The 18,358-nt window shown below is 42.7% G+C and overlaps 1 protein-coding gene and 1 pseudogene across 1 annotated transcript in view; one reads left to right on the top strand and one right to left on the bottom strand.

Moving 5' to 3' along the window:
• The window catches only part of DOCK9 (dedicator of cytokinesis 9), a 351,807-nt gene that overhangs the window by 320,571 nt on the left and 12,878 nt on the right, over nt 1-18,358 (bottom strand). The window lies entirely within an intron of this gene.
• On the top strand, nt 1,200-2,777 carry LOC114888200 (annotated as a pseudogene).

The raw sequence follows: 18,358 nt of genomic DNA, 5'->3' as shown, positions 1-18,358 counted from the left end.
GTAACAACTGACACTTCAGAAATACAAAGGATCATGAGCGATTACTACAAGCAACTATATGCCAATAAAATGGACAACCCGGAAAAAGTGGACAAATTCTTAGAAAAGCACAACCTTCCGAGACTGAACCAGGAAGAAATAGAAAATATAAAGAGACCAATCACAAGCACTGAAATTGAAACTGTGATTAAAAATCTTCCAACAAACAAAAGCCCAGGACCAGATGGCTTCACAGGCAATTCTATCAAACATTTAGAGAAGAGATAACACCTATCCTTCTCAAACTCTTCCAAAATATAGCAGAGGGAGGAACACTCCCAAACTCATTCTACGAGGCCACCATCACCCTGATACCAAAAGCAGACAAAGATGTCACAAAAAAAGAAAACTACAGGCCAGTATCACTGATGAACATAGATGCAAAAATCCTCAACAAAATACTAGCAAACAGAATCCAACAGCACATTAAAAGGATCATACACCATGATCAAGTGGGGTTATCCCAGGAATGCAAGGATTCTTCAATATATGCAAATCAATCAATATGATAAACCATATTAACAAATTGAAGGATAAAAACCATATGATCATCTCAATAGATGCAGAAAAATCTTCGACAAAATTCAACACCCATTTATGATAAAAACTCTCCAGAAAGTAGGCATAGAGGGAAGCTACCTCAACATAATAAAGGCCATATATGACAAACCCACAGCCAACATTGTTCTCAATGGTGAAAAACTGAAACCATTTCCACTAAGATCAGGAGCAAGACAAGGTTGTCCACTCTCACCACTATTATTCAACATAGTTTTGGAAGTTTTAGCTACAGCAATCAGAGAAGAAAAAGAAATAAAAAGGAATCCAGGGCTTCCCTGGTGGCGCAGTGGTTGAGAGTCCGCCTGCCGATGCAGGGGACACGGATTTGTGCCCCAGTCCGAGAGAATCCCACATGCTGTAGAGCGGCTGGGCCCGTCAGCCATGGCCGCTGAGCCTGCGCGTCCAGAGCCTGTGCTCCGCAACGGGAGAGGCCACAACAGTGAGAGGTCTGCATACCGCAAAAAAAAAAAAAAAAAAAAGCAACACGGGAAAAGCAACAAATAACATAAAAGGGAACTCCCATAAGGTTATCAGCTGATTTTTCAGCAGAAACTCTGCAGACCAGAAGGAAGTAGCATGATATACTTAAAATAATAATTGGACAGATTATCTGTCAGGCAAGAGCTGCTGTGATGGTTTATGATGATGCCAATAAAAAGTGGGTGCCAGCTGGTGGTTCAGCTGGGTTCAGGAGAGTTCATATATATCATCATACAGGCAGCAACACGTTCAGAGTGGTGGGCAGGAAGATTCAGGACCATCAGGTCGTGATAAACGGTGCCTTTCCTAAAGGGTTGAAGTACAATCAAGCTAGACAGACCTTCCACCAATGGTGGGACGCTAGACAGGCGTATGGTCTCAACTTTGGCAGCAAAGAAAATGCCAATGTTCGCAAGTGCCATGATGCATGCCTTAGAAGTGTTGAATTCACAGGAAACAGGGCCAACATTGCCTAGACAAAATTCACAGCTACCTGCCCATGTTCAGAATGGCCCATCACAAAAAGAATTGGAAATTCAAAGAAGGCAACTACGAGAACAGCAACAACAAAAGGAGCTGGAGTGGGAAAGGCTGGAGAGAGAAAGGATGGAAAGGGAGAGATTGGCGAGGGAGAGGTTAGAAAGGGAAAGGCTGGAGAGGGGGCGACTAGAACAGGAGCAGCTGGAGAGAGAGAGAGAAGAGAGGGAGGGGCTGGAGAGACGGGCCCGGGAAAGGCCAGAACGAGAGCCACAAGAGCAGCTAGAAAGGGAGCAGCTGGAAAGAACATCAAATGCTGCTGCCCCTGCCTCTGAGGAGACTTCTCCAAACTCTTTGCGGGGAGACTCCTCTGCTTCTGAGCCAGGCTTGCAGGCCGCCTCTCAGCCGGCAGACTCCAGCCCGACAGGGCATTGTCTTGGGACCACCTGCACCCCCACCCCCTCCTCCACTCCCACCAGGTCCTGCCCAGGCATCAGCCGCGCTCCCTTCTCCCCCAGGCCCCCCTCCCCCTCTCCACTTCCGTCCTGGTCCTTGGGCCTCCGCCCCCTCCACCACCACTTCCTAATCAAGTATCCCCTCCTCCTCCACCACCTGCCCCTCCCCTCCCTGCATCTGGATTTTTTTCGGGATCCACATCTGAAGACAACCGCCCTTTAACTGGACTTGCAGCTGCAATTGCTGGAGCAAAACTTCGTAAAGTGTCATGAATGGAGGATGCCTCTTTCCCAATTCATTGGTGTGAATTCGGCCTTATCTAAAACAGATAAGGAAAGGGACCCTTTCCTTTAAGGGGTAGTGGTTTAATGCAAGAAATGAGTGCCCTGCTGGCCAGGAGGAGAAGAACTGCTGAAAAAGGATAAACAATAGAAACAGAACAAAAAGAGGACAAAAATGAAGATTCAGAGCCTGTAACTTCTAAGGCCTCTTCAACAAGTACCTGAACAATCTGAACAACCTGAACAAGTACCTGAACACCTGAACTAACAAGAAAACCTTGGGAAAGAACAAATACAATGAATGGCAGCAAGTCACCTGTTATTTCCAGACCAAAATCTGCACCTTCTTCGCAGCCCAGGGGAACGGAGTCCAGGCGGAAGCAGGACATTCTAGATGAAATGAGAAAAGAATTAACTAAGCTAAAAGATGAGCTAACAGTTGATGCAATCAGGCAGGAACTGAGCAAATCAAATACTGCATAGAGAAACAAACTAAGGAGAGATAGGACTTTAATCCGGAGAAGGAAAAAAAAAAACCTACAAAGAACAGCTGTTAACAACAACAAACCCCCTACATTCTGTGAGCTGTAAGAAGAAAATGGAGGCAAACAGTCGGAAGGAGGGAAAAACGAACGTACTTTGAAAGCCTTCAGACATGACTACTCTGGCGATAAGCTATTTCCCTCCCAGTTTGCTGCTTTTTTCTGACCTTTACAACAGGATGGAAGGGAGTCATACAGGAGTTCCTGTATCAGTTATGCAGAAAATACTAAACCTGTCAGGCAAGATCGCCATGCTTTGAAATATTTTCATGTCAAGAGGAAAAATCGCACATTTTCCACAATCCACACTACGATAAAGAGAAGGCTTGAGAAGTGTTTTCAGAGAAGGCTGATGAAGAATTTCGCAAGTTACGCTATTGTATTTTAAATGGTTCTCTCAGGTTTGTCTTCCTATCATATTTGATATTCCATGAATAACTGAGGTCAGCCCTACGCAGGTTAAGATCATAAGATGTGGAACAAATGGAATGGTACGTGCTTTCACAGGGTGATATTTATAAGAGAGTGTCCTAAAAATGATTTATCCAGAGTGAGGAATTTTAGAACGATAGGAAGTCTCTCGAGTTAGACTTCATGCAATTTTGTAGATTCAAACATAAAATTCGCCCAGAATCTAAAGATGTAGATGCCTTCCTAAATTGTTACAAATGCTTTACCAAATCTGTGACTCCTACATAACACAAACCAGTGGTCAAATGTAAAACAATATATTGTAGATTTACTGTAGGTTTTCAACCTTTTTTAGATTTATGTGTGTGGACATTTTTATAATGGAATTACAGCTACCACAAAATTAGCTTTTTTATTTGTTTCATTTTATTTTATTTTTGGCTGTGCCACACAGCTTGCGGGTTCTTAGTTCCCCAACCAGGGATTGAACCCGCACCCTTGGCAGTGAAAGTGCAGAGTCCTAACCACTGGACCACCAGGGAAGTCCCCAAATTAGCTTTTTAAATTGCAGACAGTAATGCATGTCAAACTAATATGTAGTGGCTTTTTCAAGGCCTAGTCCCAGGGAAAAGATTTTGCAGAGTATACGGGAGTGGGAGGAAGGGAAGGAATAATGTTTTACTTAAAGTTAATTTCTGCACTATCTTTTTTTCTCAATTATTTGCATGAATAATAATGAGGAATATTTTGTGGCTTTAATTGGTAAATATGTTAACAGAACCAAGTACTTCATCTTTTACATCATGTCTTCAGCTATTTATATTTTAACTTCGGTAAGTTCAATGGTCTGAAACATGATTCTGAGCTTCACGTGAATTATATATTACTGTGGAACTCAAAACAGCCACATAGCACAGGGACATCAGCTCCCTGTGCTTTGTGACCACCTAGCGGGGTGGGACAGGGAGGGTGGGAGGGAGACGCAAGAGGGAGGAGATATGGGGATATATGTATATGTATAGCTGATTCACTTTGTTCTACGGCAGAAACTAACACACCATTGTGAAACAATTATACTCCAATAAATATCTATTAAAAATGCTAGATCTTAAAAAAGAAACTGGTTTATGCACTAGAGTTTTGTGCCTTGATCTAATATTAACATGATGTCTGTGTAAAATGACAAAAAGAACCAATACTGAATCACATTACATTTCCTGTCATCCTGCATTATCCCTGATTGCTAAATGTGTTCTTTCTAAGAAGTTTGATTGAACTACTGTATACATTTACTGTCCTATGTGACAGTTTTGTCATTGTTAAGAGATTTCAGTAATTAAAATGGGAAACAGAAGCTTAGGTTATTTTCCTTATCAAAATTATGTTCCTTGAAGCCACATTACTATGATGGCTTTCATGCTCTTGTACATTGGATGTCTTAAGCTGAGTGCAGTTTAGGGGATCCTGTCTAATTACAGGAAGGTACCTCTTTCCTTCAACACTGTGATCTGACCTGTGACAAATCTGTACTATATATTATGTAACTGGCTAACAAGTCAATTGCAAACCAACTGAATGTTCAAATCTTAGTGCTGGTGCTGAAATCTCTTCACAAGAGTCGTCATGATCTCAAAGTTTGTTTCAAAATTTGCAAACATCAAGTGTCAATCAAATAAGAAGATGAAACACTAATGAATGTTGAATTCTCATGCTTTAGGTGTACTTCCGTTTTAGATTTTTTGGTTCTCTGCTATTTTTACAGTACTGTTTCATTTAAACTTCCTACATGCTAACTTCGTTTGTGTGATTGAAATAAAATTGCAGTATACACATGTTTAAAAAAAATAATTTGTTGTTTGTCACCCAGTCTATGGTATTTTTGTTATAGCAGCCCAAATAGCAGCCCAAAACTCTGAGACACAGAGTTTAGCACATAATTATTCCTGATTATTTAATCTGTATCTGTTCTCACCTCAAATTTAAACTTCTTGAAGGCAGGTATTATCTAAAATTTCTGTCCCTCACAGTTCCAATCACTGGATTAGGTACATAGCAGGTGCTTAATCTGGGGAATGATAGTCAAAATCTTAATAGCTGACTAATTAGAAAGAACACTGGGGACTTCACAGTGGTTAAGAATCCGCTTGCCAGGCTTCCCTGGTGGAGCAGCGGTTAAGAATCCACCTGCTAGTGCAAGGGACACGGGTTCGAGCCCTGGTCCGGCAGGATCCCACGTGCTGCGGAGCAACTGAGCCCATGTGCCACAACTTCTGAGCCTGCGCTCTGGAGCCCGTGAGCCTCAACTACTGAAGCCCACATGCCTAGAGCCCGTGCTCCACAAGAGAAGCCACCGCAATGAGAGGCCCGCGCGCTGCAGTGAAGAGTGGCCCCCACTCGCCGCAACTAGAGAAAGCCCGCGTGCAGCAACAAAGACCCAACTCAGCCACACACACACACACAAAATATCCATTAAAAAACAAAAAAGAATCTTCTTGCCAATGCAGGGGACATGGGTTCGAGCCCTGGTCCGGGAAGATCCCACATGCCGCGGAGCAACTAAGCCCGCGAGCCACAACTACTGAGCCCGCATGCCTAGAGCCCATGTTCTGAAACAAGAAAAGCCACTGCAGTGAGAAGCCTGCACACCACAACGAAGAGTAGCCCCCACTCACCACAACAAGAGAAAGCCTGTGCACGCAATGAAGACCTAATGCAGCCAAAAATAAACAAACAAATAAATAAATTAAAAGATTTTTTTAAAAAAAGAAGAAAAGAAAGAACACTGGCCATAGTGTTTGGTGAGCACCCTCTGTGCCCAGCATTTTAGTTGCTGGATTGTAGGGAAGTCCAGGGGTTCCAGGGATGGGACCAAAGTAGCAGCAGGGAAGCAGGGGCCCAAGGCTGTGGCTGTTTACCACCCAAACCAGAAATATTTATATGTTTATAGCAGGACTGGAGTTAGCAGCCAACTTCTGGACTCCAGATATCACAGACCAGATAGTTTGATGTGTTGGATGATGCTGGTGCTCTGCCTTGATCCCCTCTCATCCATTTTTACCATTTTTGTCTTTCCCTTTTGGGGGTGCTTTTGATTTCAACAAGCGAAGTGTGCTGCACCTTTACGGAGAACTACCTTCTAGTTACTGGACCCCACTTGCCTGCAGGTGGAGGCCCTTGGCGTGGTCTACAGCCTGTAACGGATGGGGCGCTGGGGCAGGAACCCTAGCTCCCTTGCCTCGGGTGAGCCCACCCCAAGGCATCGCTTACACTTGAGCCCCCCTCAGAGTTGGGACATCACCACCTGTGGAACTTGGCTGAGCAGCCTTACTCTCCTTTTCGCGCTCTGCTCCCCACACCACTCTCTCTCTCATCGTTTCACCTGTGAGCCCTTGCTTAAGAAGCCACTCCCACACCAACCTGACTGGGGATTCTGACGGTATTCATTTCCTAGGCCCACTGTAGCAAGTACCCCTGCAGCAAGTACCGAGTGGCTTAAACCAACAGAAATATCTTCTCTCATGGTTCTGGAGGCCACACGTCTGAAATCAAGGTGTCGGGCAGGGTATGCTCCCTCTGAAGGCTCAAGGGAAGAATCTGTTCCATGCCTTTCTCTTGGCTTCGGCTGTTGCTGGCAATCCTTGGCATCTCCTGATTTGTAAACATATCACTCGTCTCTACCTCTGTCTTCACACAGGGTTCTCCCTGTGTCTGTGTATCTTTTCTTCTCCTTCTAAGGACACCAGTCATATTGGATGAGGGACCATAACCTCATGAGTATGGCCTCATTTTAACTTGACTGTATCTGCAAAGGACCTGTTTCCCAATTAGGTCATGTTCACAGGTGGGGAGGGAGGTGTTTGCTGTGGCTGTGAGGGAAGGATCTGTTCTAGGCTTCTCTCCTTGGCTTGTAGATGGCGGTCTTCTCCCTGTGTCTTTTCATAGTGTCATCCTCTTGTGCATATGTGTTTCTGTATCTTAATTTCCCCTTTTTATAAGGACACCAGTCATATTGGATTAGGGCTCATCCTATGACCTCACTTTAATCTGATTACCTCCGTAAAAAGCCTTTCTCCAAATACCATCATATTCTGAGATTAATAGGGGTTACGGCTTCAACACGCGAATTTTGAGGGGATATAGTTTAACTCATAAGGGGGCTTACAACTTCATATCTTTTAGGGGCAGAATTCAACCCTTGACACTGACCTAAACCATCTTATTTATTACTTTAAGGTTTTGTGAAGGTCAAGTATCTAAACACACAAAAAATGGTATGTACACTATATAGAACCCAGTGGCTCTATTTTCCAGTCATCGTTATTTATTTATTTGTTTGTTTATTTATTTATTTAGGCTGCGTTCCGTCTTCATTGCTGCTTGTGAGCTTTCTCTAGTTGCGTTGAGCGGGGGCTACTCTTTGTTGTGGTGCATGGGCTTCTCACTGCAGTGGCTTCTCTTGCTGTGGAGCACAGGCTCTAGGCACACGGTTTTCAGTAGTTGTGGCATGCTGGCTCAGTAGTTGTGGCTCACAGGCTCTTGAGCGCAGGCTCAGTAGTTGCAGTGCACAGGCTTAGTTGCTCTGTGGCATGTGGGATCTTCCCAGACCAGGGCTCAAACCTGTGTCCCCTGCATTGGCAGGCGGATTTTTAACCACTGTGCCACCAGGAAAGCCCCAGTCATTGTTCAAATGTATTAAAACACTATATTTTTATCTTTCTGAGTTGTCATAAAATCAGAAACAATATTATAACTTCATTTATAGGACTTAAGTATCTACAACATTTGTGTTTTTACTTCCTGTAGTTAAGGTTAGATTCTTTTTCTGGTAAGTATCAGTTTTGAATTGGAAATTATGTACCCTTAAGTGTTATTTGTATGAAACAAATGAGTCATTAATAACACAATAAATAAACTGTACAGTGGTTAAGAATGTGGACTCTCCTGTCAGACGGCTGAGGTTTGCATCAGCTCTATAACTTACTAGCTGTGTGACCTCAGGCCAGTTAATTAATCTCTCTGAGCTTTCACCCCCTGGGCTGTAACTGGCAATGAGAACAGTACTGTTATTTTGAAGCACATTGCGCAGTGTCTGCTCATAGTTAACACTCTCTAAATATTAGCTATTATTTTGCCTGAGGTATTCATTTATACATAATAAGTCTGAAAATGTAAAGACATAATAAAAGTGAAATTTATAATTATCTCTTTAGGTAAAACCTCACACTTTTCCAGGAAAGTATTACTAATATATTCCTTTAAAATAACAGAATATAACTAGTCTTTTCTCTTTGTCTTTCTGAATTTAACTATTTATTACCAAGATAAAATTATTGTTCTGTTTTCATGAGAAAAAAATTTTTAATTGTATATAATTTTTTTTAAAAAAAGGCAATTCTCTAATATGGTACAAACTTAAACATCACAAAAAGAAATATAGTGAAAAGTAAGTCTCCTCCCCTTTCCCCCAAATTATCAGGTGACCTTTCCAGGGGCAACCATTGTTACAAGTTTCCTTCCAGAAATAGTCTATGAATATGCAAGGAATAAATTTTCTTACCCATATTTTTTAACGTTATAGCATATTATGTATGCTCTTCTGCATCTTGCTTTTTACAACTTAATAAGATACCTGGGAAATTTTCTCTTATCGATACCAAGTAGTTTTGTTTCATTCTTTTTCAGTGTTGCATAGTATTCCACTCTACAGATATACCAAACTTACTTAACCAGCTCCCAGTATATTTGGCTGGCTTCTTTTGTTACTGCATGCATATTTGCATCTTTAAGCTCATTTGCAAACATATCTGTAAAATAAACTCCTAGAGTAGAATTGCCAAGTCAAAAATATCTGCATATGGAAATTTGCTGGCACTTTGTAAATTGCTCTCCAAAGAGGATGGACCAATTTGCCTTCCCACCAGTATTAGTCCTCCCATCACCATCAGGGCATTACTAAATTTTCTGAATTTTTCCAACCTTCCAAGTGTCAACAGCATCTCATGCCACTTTGAATTTCTATTTCTCTCATTAGAGTGCAATTAAGGATCATATCATTTGCTTATGAATGATTTATATTTCCTTTTTTTTACAAACTATTTGGATAATTTGCCAATTTTTCTATTTAAATATTTATTTTTTCATAATAATCTCTATTAGCTTTTTATATATGAAGGAGTCTAAATTTGGTTGTATGTGTAGTATTTTTCCTGTTTAGTCATTCGCCACTGATTTTGTTATGGTATTTTTTTTTCCAGGAATTAAAAAAATTGTTTTTGTTAAATCTATCAATAAGGTAGGAGACTATTGCAATTCTGCAGGTAGGAGCGTCAGGCGGCTTGGGATAGAGTAATGCTAGTGGATGTGGTGATAATTGATAATTGTATTTGAGGATACAGGTATTGGGAAGCTAGAGCTTGGCTGATGCATTAAATATGGTGGCAGGGGGTGGGGTGGGGAAGGTGAGGGAAAGAGAGGTTGACTCAGAGGCTTTCGGCCGGAGTAACCAGGTGGACAGTGATACCTCTGACTGAGATGGACAAGATTTTAGGGGAAGCAAGTCTCTAACCTGTTTTGGAAACATGCTTCCACATGCCTGGTTTCATAATGTGATACATATTCAGGTCCTGTTCATTCATTGTCTACTGAGGCTCTTCCCATCAAAGTGAAATGCTGAGTCAAACTATATATTCAGCATGTCTGAAACAGTCATTACTACACTGCATACACTCATAGGTGGTGACTTAGAGTTCAAGAGAGCTAACATCATACCCCTAATGTCATCGCCTCACCCTGCATCTGTGGTCTCTTCTGGGGACTTCAGCACATGCTCTGCAGTCACCGAGGAAACACTGACCTGGCTCTGTATCTGGGGTTGATTTAAAAGAGTTTGACTAGTTTTCCCTGAATTCTCAGGTATCTAACTGGCAGGTTGAGTCAGTTTAACAACTTGGCCTGGTAACCCAAAACCAAAAAAAATCAGACTGGTTTGTACATGTCCGGAGAGAGGGCCATGGTCTGTGAGCTCAGCTGGTGGGGGCAGAGGAAAAGGTTGATTTTTTTCAGAGACTTTATAAACATAAAATTCCGCATGGATGATTAATAATTCTGTGCAACATAATGGGTGTTGGCACACAATGGGGAGAAAATCTTACTGAAAGAAAATAAACAGTGTTGTGGAATGATTCCAGTAGGAATTTAAGACAATCTCAAGGAAATCTCTGAGAGTCTGTTTTAATCTGTCTTTTCATGTATCCCTTTGACAGTAAAATTAGTGCCCAGCATTATGGAACGCGGTGAAGAGCAGCTGCCAGCTAGCATCCCGACTACTTTTACAACACATCCAGTCACCACGTACTCAATACCTTCCTAAACAGCTTTCACATCTATCTTCTTCCTTCTGCAACTTAATGAGTAAAGCTGAGCCAATCACCACCCAAAACAAGATATCAAACATTCCTAGCCCCTCTGCAGTGTTCTTTAAATTAGGGAAGATAACACCTTCATGGTACAGAGAGTAGACAGTTTAGTTACGACGCTTACCTTGTTATTTTGTTGATTCTGAGCACTGAATGTTTTCAGCTCTGATCACCCAGTTGGCTTTCCTAATAATGTCTTAGAGGTTCATCCAGAGGCCAGGAGAACAGAACATATACATGTACTACAAGGGGGCCTCAATACCTTAGCAGGTGGGTTACAAACTAGTGTAACTCTAGATGGAAATGTACATGTTACCTTCCTTGGCCAGTTGTATTTTCCTGAGATGGTGGCAACACTAGCTTCCCATCCCCTGTGCTCCTCTGCAATGTGATCTTGTCACTCTCCCATAGAGTCGGGGGTCTCACTGTCCTCTCCTTGAATCTGGACGAGTCTTAGTGACTTTCTTTTCTAACAGAATGTGGTGGAAAGGGATGTTCTGGACTTCAATGGACAAGTCATAATAAGCCTTGCAGTTTCTGCCTGGGAATCTTGGAGCTGTTGCTCTTCGGATACTCCCTCTATGAACCCAGCTGTCAGGCTGTGAAAAGCACATGGTGAGGCCAGGCTTGGGTGCTGTGGTTGACAGCCCCAGCTGAGCTCTCAGCCAATAGCCAACTTTATCCACATGTCACAAGAGTGAGCCACCTTGGGATAGACCTAGAGTCTGTCATACAGAGTGAAGTAAGTCAGAAAGAAAAAGACAAATACCATATGCTAACACATATATATGGAATTTAAGAAAAAAAAATGTCATGAAGAACCTAGGGGTAAGACAGGAATAAAGACACAGACCTACTGGAGAACAGACTTGAGGATATGGGGAGGGGGAAGGGTGAGCTGTGACAGGGCAAGAGAGAGTCATGGACTCTAACAAACACTAACACACTAATACACACTAACAAACGTAGTAAGGTAGATAGCTAGTGGGAAGCAGCCGCATGGCACAGGGATATTGGCTCGGTGCTTTGTGACAGCCTGGAGGGGTGGGATAGGGAGGGTGGGAGGGAGGGAGACGCAAGAGGGAAGACATGTGGGAACATATGTGTATGTATAACTGATTCACTTTGTTATAAAGCAGAAACTAACACACCATTGTAAAGCAATTATACCCCAATAAAGATGTTAAAAAAAAAAAAAAGAGTGAGCCACCTTGGATGTTCAGCCCAATTGAGGCTTCAGATGACTGAGACTCCAGCTGACATCTGATTGCCACTTCAAGTGAGACCCCAAGTGAGAACTTCCCAGCTGAGCTCAGTCAACTCACAGAACTGTGAATGGCTTGTTATGTAGGAAGAGTTACTGAAACATCTGCCATTCTAGGAGAAGTAAGGGTCAGGGAAAGTAAAATCAAGGAACCCATACTGAGCATGAGACTCCATGGAAGACACAAGAATATGTATGCAGTTGAGATGGGGAGAAGGGACACTTACATAAAAGAGTAAGAGATGGTTCAAGGTAGCACATGACCCTTAAATATAGGCGTGTAGGGAACAAAAAGATCAGTGAAGGCTGGGAGTCTTCATGGAGGAGGAGGGACTTGAAGTGAGAATTAACAGATAGGGGAGTGCATGCAAGCAGAGAATAAGAGGGAGGCCTGGGTACAGCATGGATAGAGATATGGTTTTAGAAATGTGCCTAATGCTTAAAGACTGAATAGATCAACATGACTGGAACACAGCATTTATATACTTATGTAACAGCTGATAAAGCTGGAGATAGACCCAGAATAACAGGTTAAACTGCTTATCAAGAGAAAGGTTAAGGCAAGAGTTTTGAGTTGAAGAGCCATCTATGCTTAGGTGAGAGGTGAGACCACGGAAGTGAAGGTCTCCGAGGAAAAGAGTCTCAAAATAACTTTGTTGGAGTATGGAATCTTTTAAACCGATCATTTATTTTTGGAAAAATCCGATTTCTATAAAGCAACTCATGTTGGGTAGGGGAAGGAAAAAGAACCATCAAGGAAAGAGAACCACGTAAGATTATCATTGTTGAGGAGAATGACGATAATCTCCAGTGGTTCCATCCTAACCGAGGAGAAATTTGGGAGTCAAAGGTCATCTAATTGGCGCTGAGACCACTGATACCAGCTGCTGAGGACAGGGCCGTTCTAGCTATTTCAGTTCCTCTTGAAGCCAGTTTCAGGAAGCAGCCAGACCCTCCTTAGCCCAACCTCAACCGCCAGGGAGGGGGGAAGAGCTGGAGGGTTTAATCCCCAATGACCAATGATTTAATCAATCATGCCTACGTAATGACACCTTGATTTAACAAACAGCATCCTGGACGGCGAACAATTGATGTACCTGTTGGGTGGCAAACCCTGACCCTACAGGGACAGAAAGTCCTGTGCTCTGGGCCCTTCCAGACCTTGCCCTATGTATCTCTTCATCTAGCTGTTTAATTGTATCCTTTGTAATAAAATGCTAATTATAAGTATAGAGCTTTTCTGAGTTCTGTGAGTTGCTCTAGTGGGTTATCAAATGTGAGAGGGGCATTGTGAGAACTCCTGAATTTTCAGCCAAGCTGGACAGGAGAGCAAGTGGACCCAGGCTGGCATCTGAAGTGGAAGCCGTCTTGTAGAACTGAGCCCTAATTCGTGAGGTCTGCATTAACACTAGGTAGTTAGTCTCAGAATTGAATTGAACTGGAGGACACTCAGTTGGTGATGTCAGACGCGAGGGGTCACGGGGAGAGGTGATGCAGACCACAAGGGGGGGTAACCAAGTGGGGCATTTTCATTATGAAGCCCTATGTTTATAAGGCCCTCCCCTTTTGTGGTAAAGGGGAAGGAGTCATGTTGATGAGGTCAGAACTTCTGTCTCCTGCACTTTACCACTTTGGTAAGAGATCTGCCCACACATCCAGTGTCGTCTGGCACTTGGCGCTAAGCCAGGAGGTAATCAAGAAAGGGACAGGAACTGCTTCCTGGATGTCTTCAGAGGAAGAGGGAATGAATGAATGTAGGCAGAGATGAGGTTGAAAAGGAATTAAATCTCCATAATGCATGGATTTGGTGCCACATATGGCCCCCGATTCACCTTTGGATAAGCATACCTTTCCTATTCTCAGTGTATATGGAGTGGTGGGGCTGACCCCACCACCTGGCTCCTGACCCAAGCCAATGATTGGTTCAGAGGGGGCCCACTACCTAGGCCAGGCCAATCAGAGACAGGAAGCAACATGCCAGGAATTTTACCAGCGCTACTGGGGAAAAAATAAGCTTTTCTCCACTCTAGGCTTGCTAAGTTATTAAGATGTAAGCCTAAAAATGTGGGTGGGTGTCTTGACTCCAGTTGAGGTGAGTGTAACCTGCCAAAGAGTGAAACCAACACAAAGGAAAGCAGAGTGGGGAGGTGTGTATGTGAGTCTGTGAGAGAGACAGAGACAGAGAGAGTGAGACAAAGAGGCACAGAGAGACACAGATGACATTATCTCTGGAAGGGCTTGTGTGAGGGTAGTTTGTCTTGGGAAGCAATCCCAAAAGAAGCAACTGGGAAGAGTGAAATCAGAGAGAAGGCAAAAACAATTGGAAGATATTTTATTCAGTTGCTCATTGCTGTGACCAACTAGGACTGGATCCCACTGAGACCTTCCGAGAAGTCATATTGACAACCTCACAATAGTTTAGAAGTGGGACACACTGATCAAGGCTCCAGGCTCCCAGTGGATCAAAGGATGCTCCATGAGACCCTAACTTCTCCTCCCCACTTTTAGTGGCCAAGATTCTCCAGAGACCAGCCCATGTTGATAAAGAGTTTTGATACACATACAGATTGAATAACCCTTTATCTGCAATCCTGTTTAGATGGGAAAATAAAAAAGTTTTATTTAGGCTTTTGAATAAACTCAGCCAATTCACTTAATCAAAGATGCATAAGACACAGCATATAACAAGAGATTTGTCTGTTTAAGAAAAGAGATGATTTTGAAACATTTAGTGCTTAATTCTACTTATATGAGGTACTTGAATAGTCAAATTCATTGAGACAGAAAGTTGAATGGTGGTTGCCAGGGGCTAGTGAGAGGGAGAAATGGGCAGTTATTGTTTAATGGGTGGCATTTGGGATGATAGAAATGTTCTGGAGATGGATGGTGGTGATGGTTGTACAACAATATGAACTTACTTAATGTCACTGAATTGTATACTTCAAAATAGTTTAAATGGTAAGTTTTATGTTATATATATTTAACCACAAAAAAATATTTACTACAGGGACTTCCCTGGTGGTGCAGTGGTTAAGAATCCGCCTGCCAATGCAGGGGATATGGGTTCAAACCCTCGTCGGAGAAGATCCCACTTGTCGCGGAGCAACTAAACCTGTGCGCCACAAGTACTGAGCCTGCGTCTTGAGCCACAACTACTGAAGCCCGCACGCCTAGAGCCCGTGTTCCGCAACGAAGAGTAGCCCCCACTCGCGGCAACTAGAGAAAGCTCGCGCGCAGCAACAAAGACCCAACGCAGCCAAAAATAAAAAAATATATATATAAAAATGTTTACTACAGAAACTTAGCTCTAATGAGTGATTCAGGGGGTTATACCACCTCCTTGGCAATGACCAGATAATGAGCTTGATGATTAGGCCAGATTGACTATAAAAAGCAAATGCTTCAAGGAGTATTGCTGTAGTTTTCACTATAAAATATAAATTCATTTTCTGACTTGGAGATAGAACAACTAAGAATGTGATTAAGAGAATGCTCTTAAGGATAAAAGGCCAAAAATTTGGCCTGTGCTCTATGTTAGCAACAGGAAAATGTAGGGCAGGAAAAGAATTCTTCTCACAGAGCAGGAATGCTCTACAATTTCTTCTTTACCACTTAAAAAATGGTGGGTAATCATGGTCTAATGAGAAAAAATACTGGGTTTTTTGTTGTTGTCATGGGCACAATCTATGAGCAATCCATTCTTTGATTTTATTGTCACCCCTCCCCATGTGTTATCATTCTGATTAATAGACACAGAAAAATTTTTTTTAATAAATTTATTTATTTATTTTTGGCTACGTTGGGTCTTCGTTGCTGCGTGTGGGCTTTCTCCAGTTGTGGCGAGTGGGGGCTACTCTTCATTGTGATGCGCGGGCTTCTCATTGCGGTGGCTTCTCTTTGTTGCGGAGCACGGGCTCTAGGCTCACGGGCTTCAGTAGTTGTGGCATGCAGGCTCAGAAGTTAGTTGTGGCTCACGGGCTCTAGAGCGCAGGCTCAGTAGTCGTGATGCACAGTCTTAGTTGCTCCGTGGCATGTGGGATCTTCCCGGACCACGGCTCGAACCCAAATCCCCTGCTTTGGGAGGTAGATTCTTAACCACTCCTCCACCAGGGAAGTCCCCTATACGGATTCTTTTAATTACCAGTGTACTTTAAAGCCTTTTTAAATTGAAGAATATGAAATTCCTAAACATGAATCTACCTAAATAGGAAAGTTTGTATTTTATTTCCTTTGATACTTTACTTAATTTTGGAGGCTATACACTACAAATTAGTGAACTGTTAAAAGTTATACATAAAATAGCCAAATATAAAATAATTATAAAATAGCCAAGCAAACTGAAAATAAGTGTAACTATTATTTATATAGAAATGTCTACATGACAAATTATATAATGCATGAGAAGTTCTTAAGACAGGGTCTAGCACATAGGAATTGCTTAATAAATGTTCGTTTTTACTGATAATATTGATGCCTTTAATTTGCTTCATTTTAAGTCCATGAAATACGTAATAAAGACTTAGTGCACTTCTACTAGATAAAAGTCCTCTTGCTAGGCTGTATGGGGGAACAGAAAATTGAAGGAAACATATATACCACAGAGAGAAACATCAGTTCTCCTAGGGATGGGGAGAAAGCAATTATATAAAAAAATAAATTACACGACAGAGAGTTACCCAAATGTTATGGAGATTCAGATAAATCAGGGGAAATTTCACAGAGGAAGAGGCATTTATCGTGGACCTTGAAGGATGGATGGGATTTCAAGTGGTAAATATGAGAGAGGGAGGTGGAGGGGGTGGGGAGAGCACAGATGCAGAGAGAGGAGTGAGGGCAGGACCGGATTATCGGGTTTATCTGGAACACAGGATGGCAGCAGGAGAGTTGTTGGAGATCAGCCTGGAAAGGCTGGCTGGGGCCAGAGCATGGAGATCTCAGAATCTGAGAGGAGGGGAACTCTTAAAGTTGTTTGTACCTGAAAGAACATGACTAGAGGGGGACTTCCCTGGTGGCTAGTGGTTAGGATTCTGGGCTTTCACTGCCATGGCCCGGGTTCAGTCCCTGGTCTGGGAACTGAGTTCCTACAGGCTTCGCGGGTGCACAGCCAAAAACAAAAACAGAAAAACATGACTAGAGAAAGTTTTAGGAATCGTGATCTAGAGGCATTCTGCTTCTGCTCTATTGAAATAAAGAGGAAAACTCCTTTCATATAGGAAAATGGTTAGTTTCCATTTCACAGGTGTGGTCGCTGGCTCACCTTAGGCCAGAACCAACCCTTGGTTTTCAGACTTGAGGTCCGGTGTTTGTTCCGTTTCAGTTGTACTTTATAAGAGCTCATCACTGCCACTGTGCCTGTACGGACCTGCAGACGAGGTGTCCCCAGTGGCTGTTGGGTGGGCTTCCTGATGGAGTCTGAGAAATGGTTAGTAGAATCTGCATCACTCTGATGCTCTCCGAAGGCCCTGGCTGCCATCTTCCCAGGCCCTCCCCTCCCCCAGTCGTGCAACACACCTCAGTGTTCTGGATGGAGCGAGAAAAAAGCTGGAGAAATCGCCAGCCAAGATGGTCCGTCTTGGTATGAGCTGTGCCAGTTTAGGGGAGGAGGGACGCAGGTAAATCAAAACTGCTCCTCTTAACATCTTCAGTGTGTCCAATCCCCATTTTTTTTTTGCTTCACTGACATGCTGGAGCTCCTCTGCTGGACTCCTAGACTTCCAAAAAGACATTCTTGTCCACGGGCAACTGTCAGAATTGGTGTTCTTTAGGGGGAAGATGGTAGAAAACTCCTATTCTTCCAGTTTGCTGACATCACCCCACAGGATCCCTTTTAAAGAATGAGAATACCCCTGGGAAGATCAATTTACCTTTGTTTATTCACACCTTGCAGAAAATTATCTTATTTATATTTTGTGTAAAATCTAAGCAACTGAGGGCATCTTCTTTAGAATCAAATTGATGGATGTCAATGATTGATATCATTCACATGTTGAATAAATTCAATCCTTTGAGGATTGGCTTAAACCAGGGCGACTATGAAGAAATGACCTTCTTACTGTCTCTGAAGGGAATTCTAAGAGTGGCGGTCCAAAGAACATTTTTGAAAACAGACAGCACTACTTGAGTAAGATTTATGACCTCTTACAGAGCCTGCTTTGAAGGTCAGTCTGTTGGCTTTTCTCAAATTTAACAAATTTGTTTTCAAAACTGAGTTTTATTCTTTCTTGTAACAGAGGCTGTTAGAGCTCACCAATATCAAGTTGGCCATACAGCCAGACGGTACTTCCCAGGTCCCGTCGTCTAGGGGTGGTCACGTAACTAGTCTTGGCCAATGGAATGTGGCATTCCAAGTGATGTGTGGCATTTCCAGATGTGGTCCCTAATCCCTCCTTGGATTCTCTGTGTGTCCCTCTTGCCTTGTCTGTTGGCTGGATG

The sequence above is a fragment of the Monodon monoceros genome, unplaced genomic scaffold, assembly GCF_005190385.1.
Source record: "Monodon monoceros isolate NGI ecotype Baffin Bay Population unplaced genomic scaffold, NGI_Narwhal_1 Super_Scaffold_8, whole genome shotgun sequence".
Lineage (NCBI taxonomy): Eukaryota > Metazoa > Chordata > Mammalia > Artiodactyla > Monodontidae > Monodon > Monodon monoceros.
Note: the sequence above shows the minus strand (reverse complement) of the source record. Positions and strands in the feature narration are given on the sequence as shown.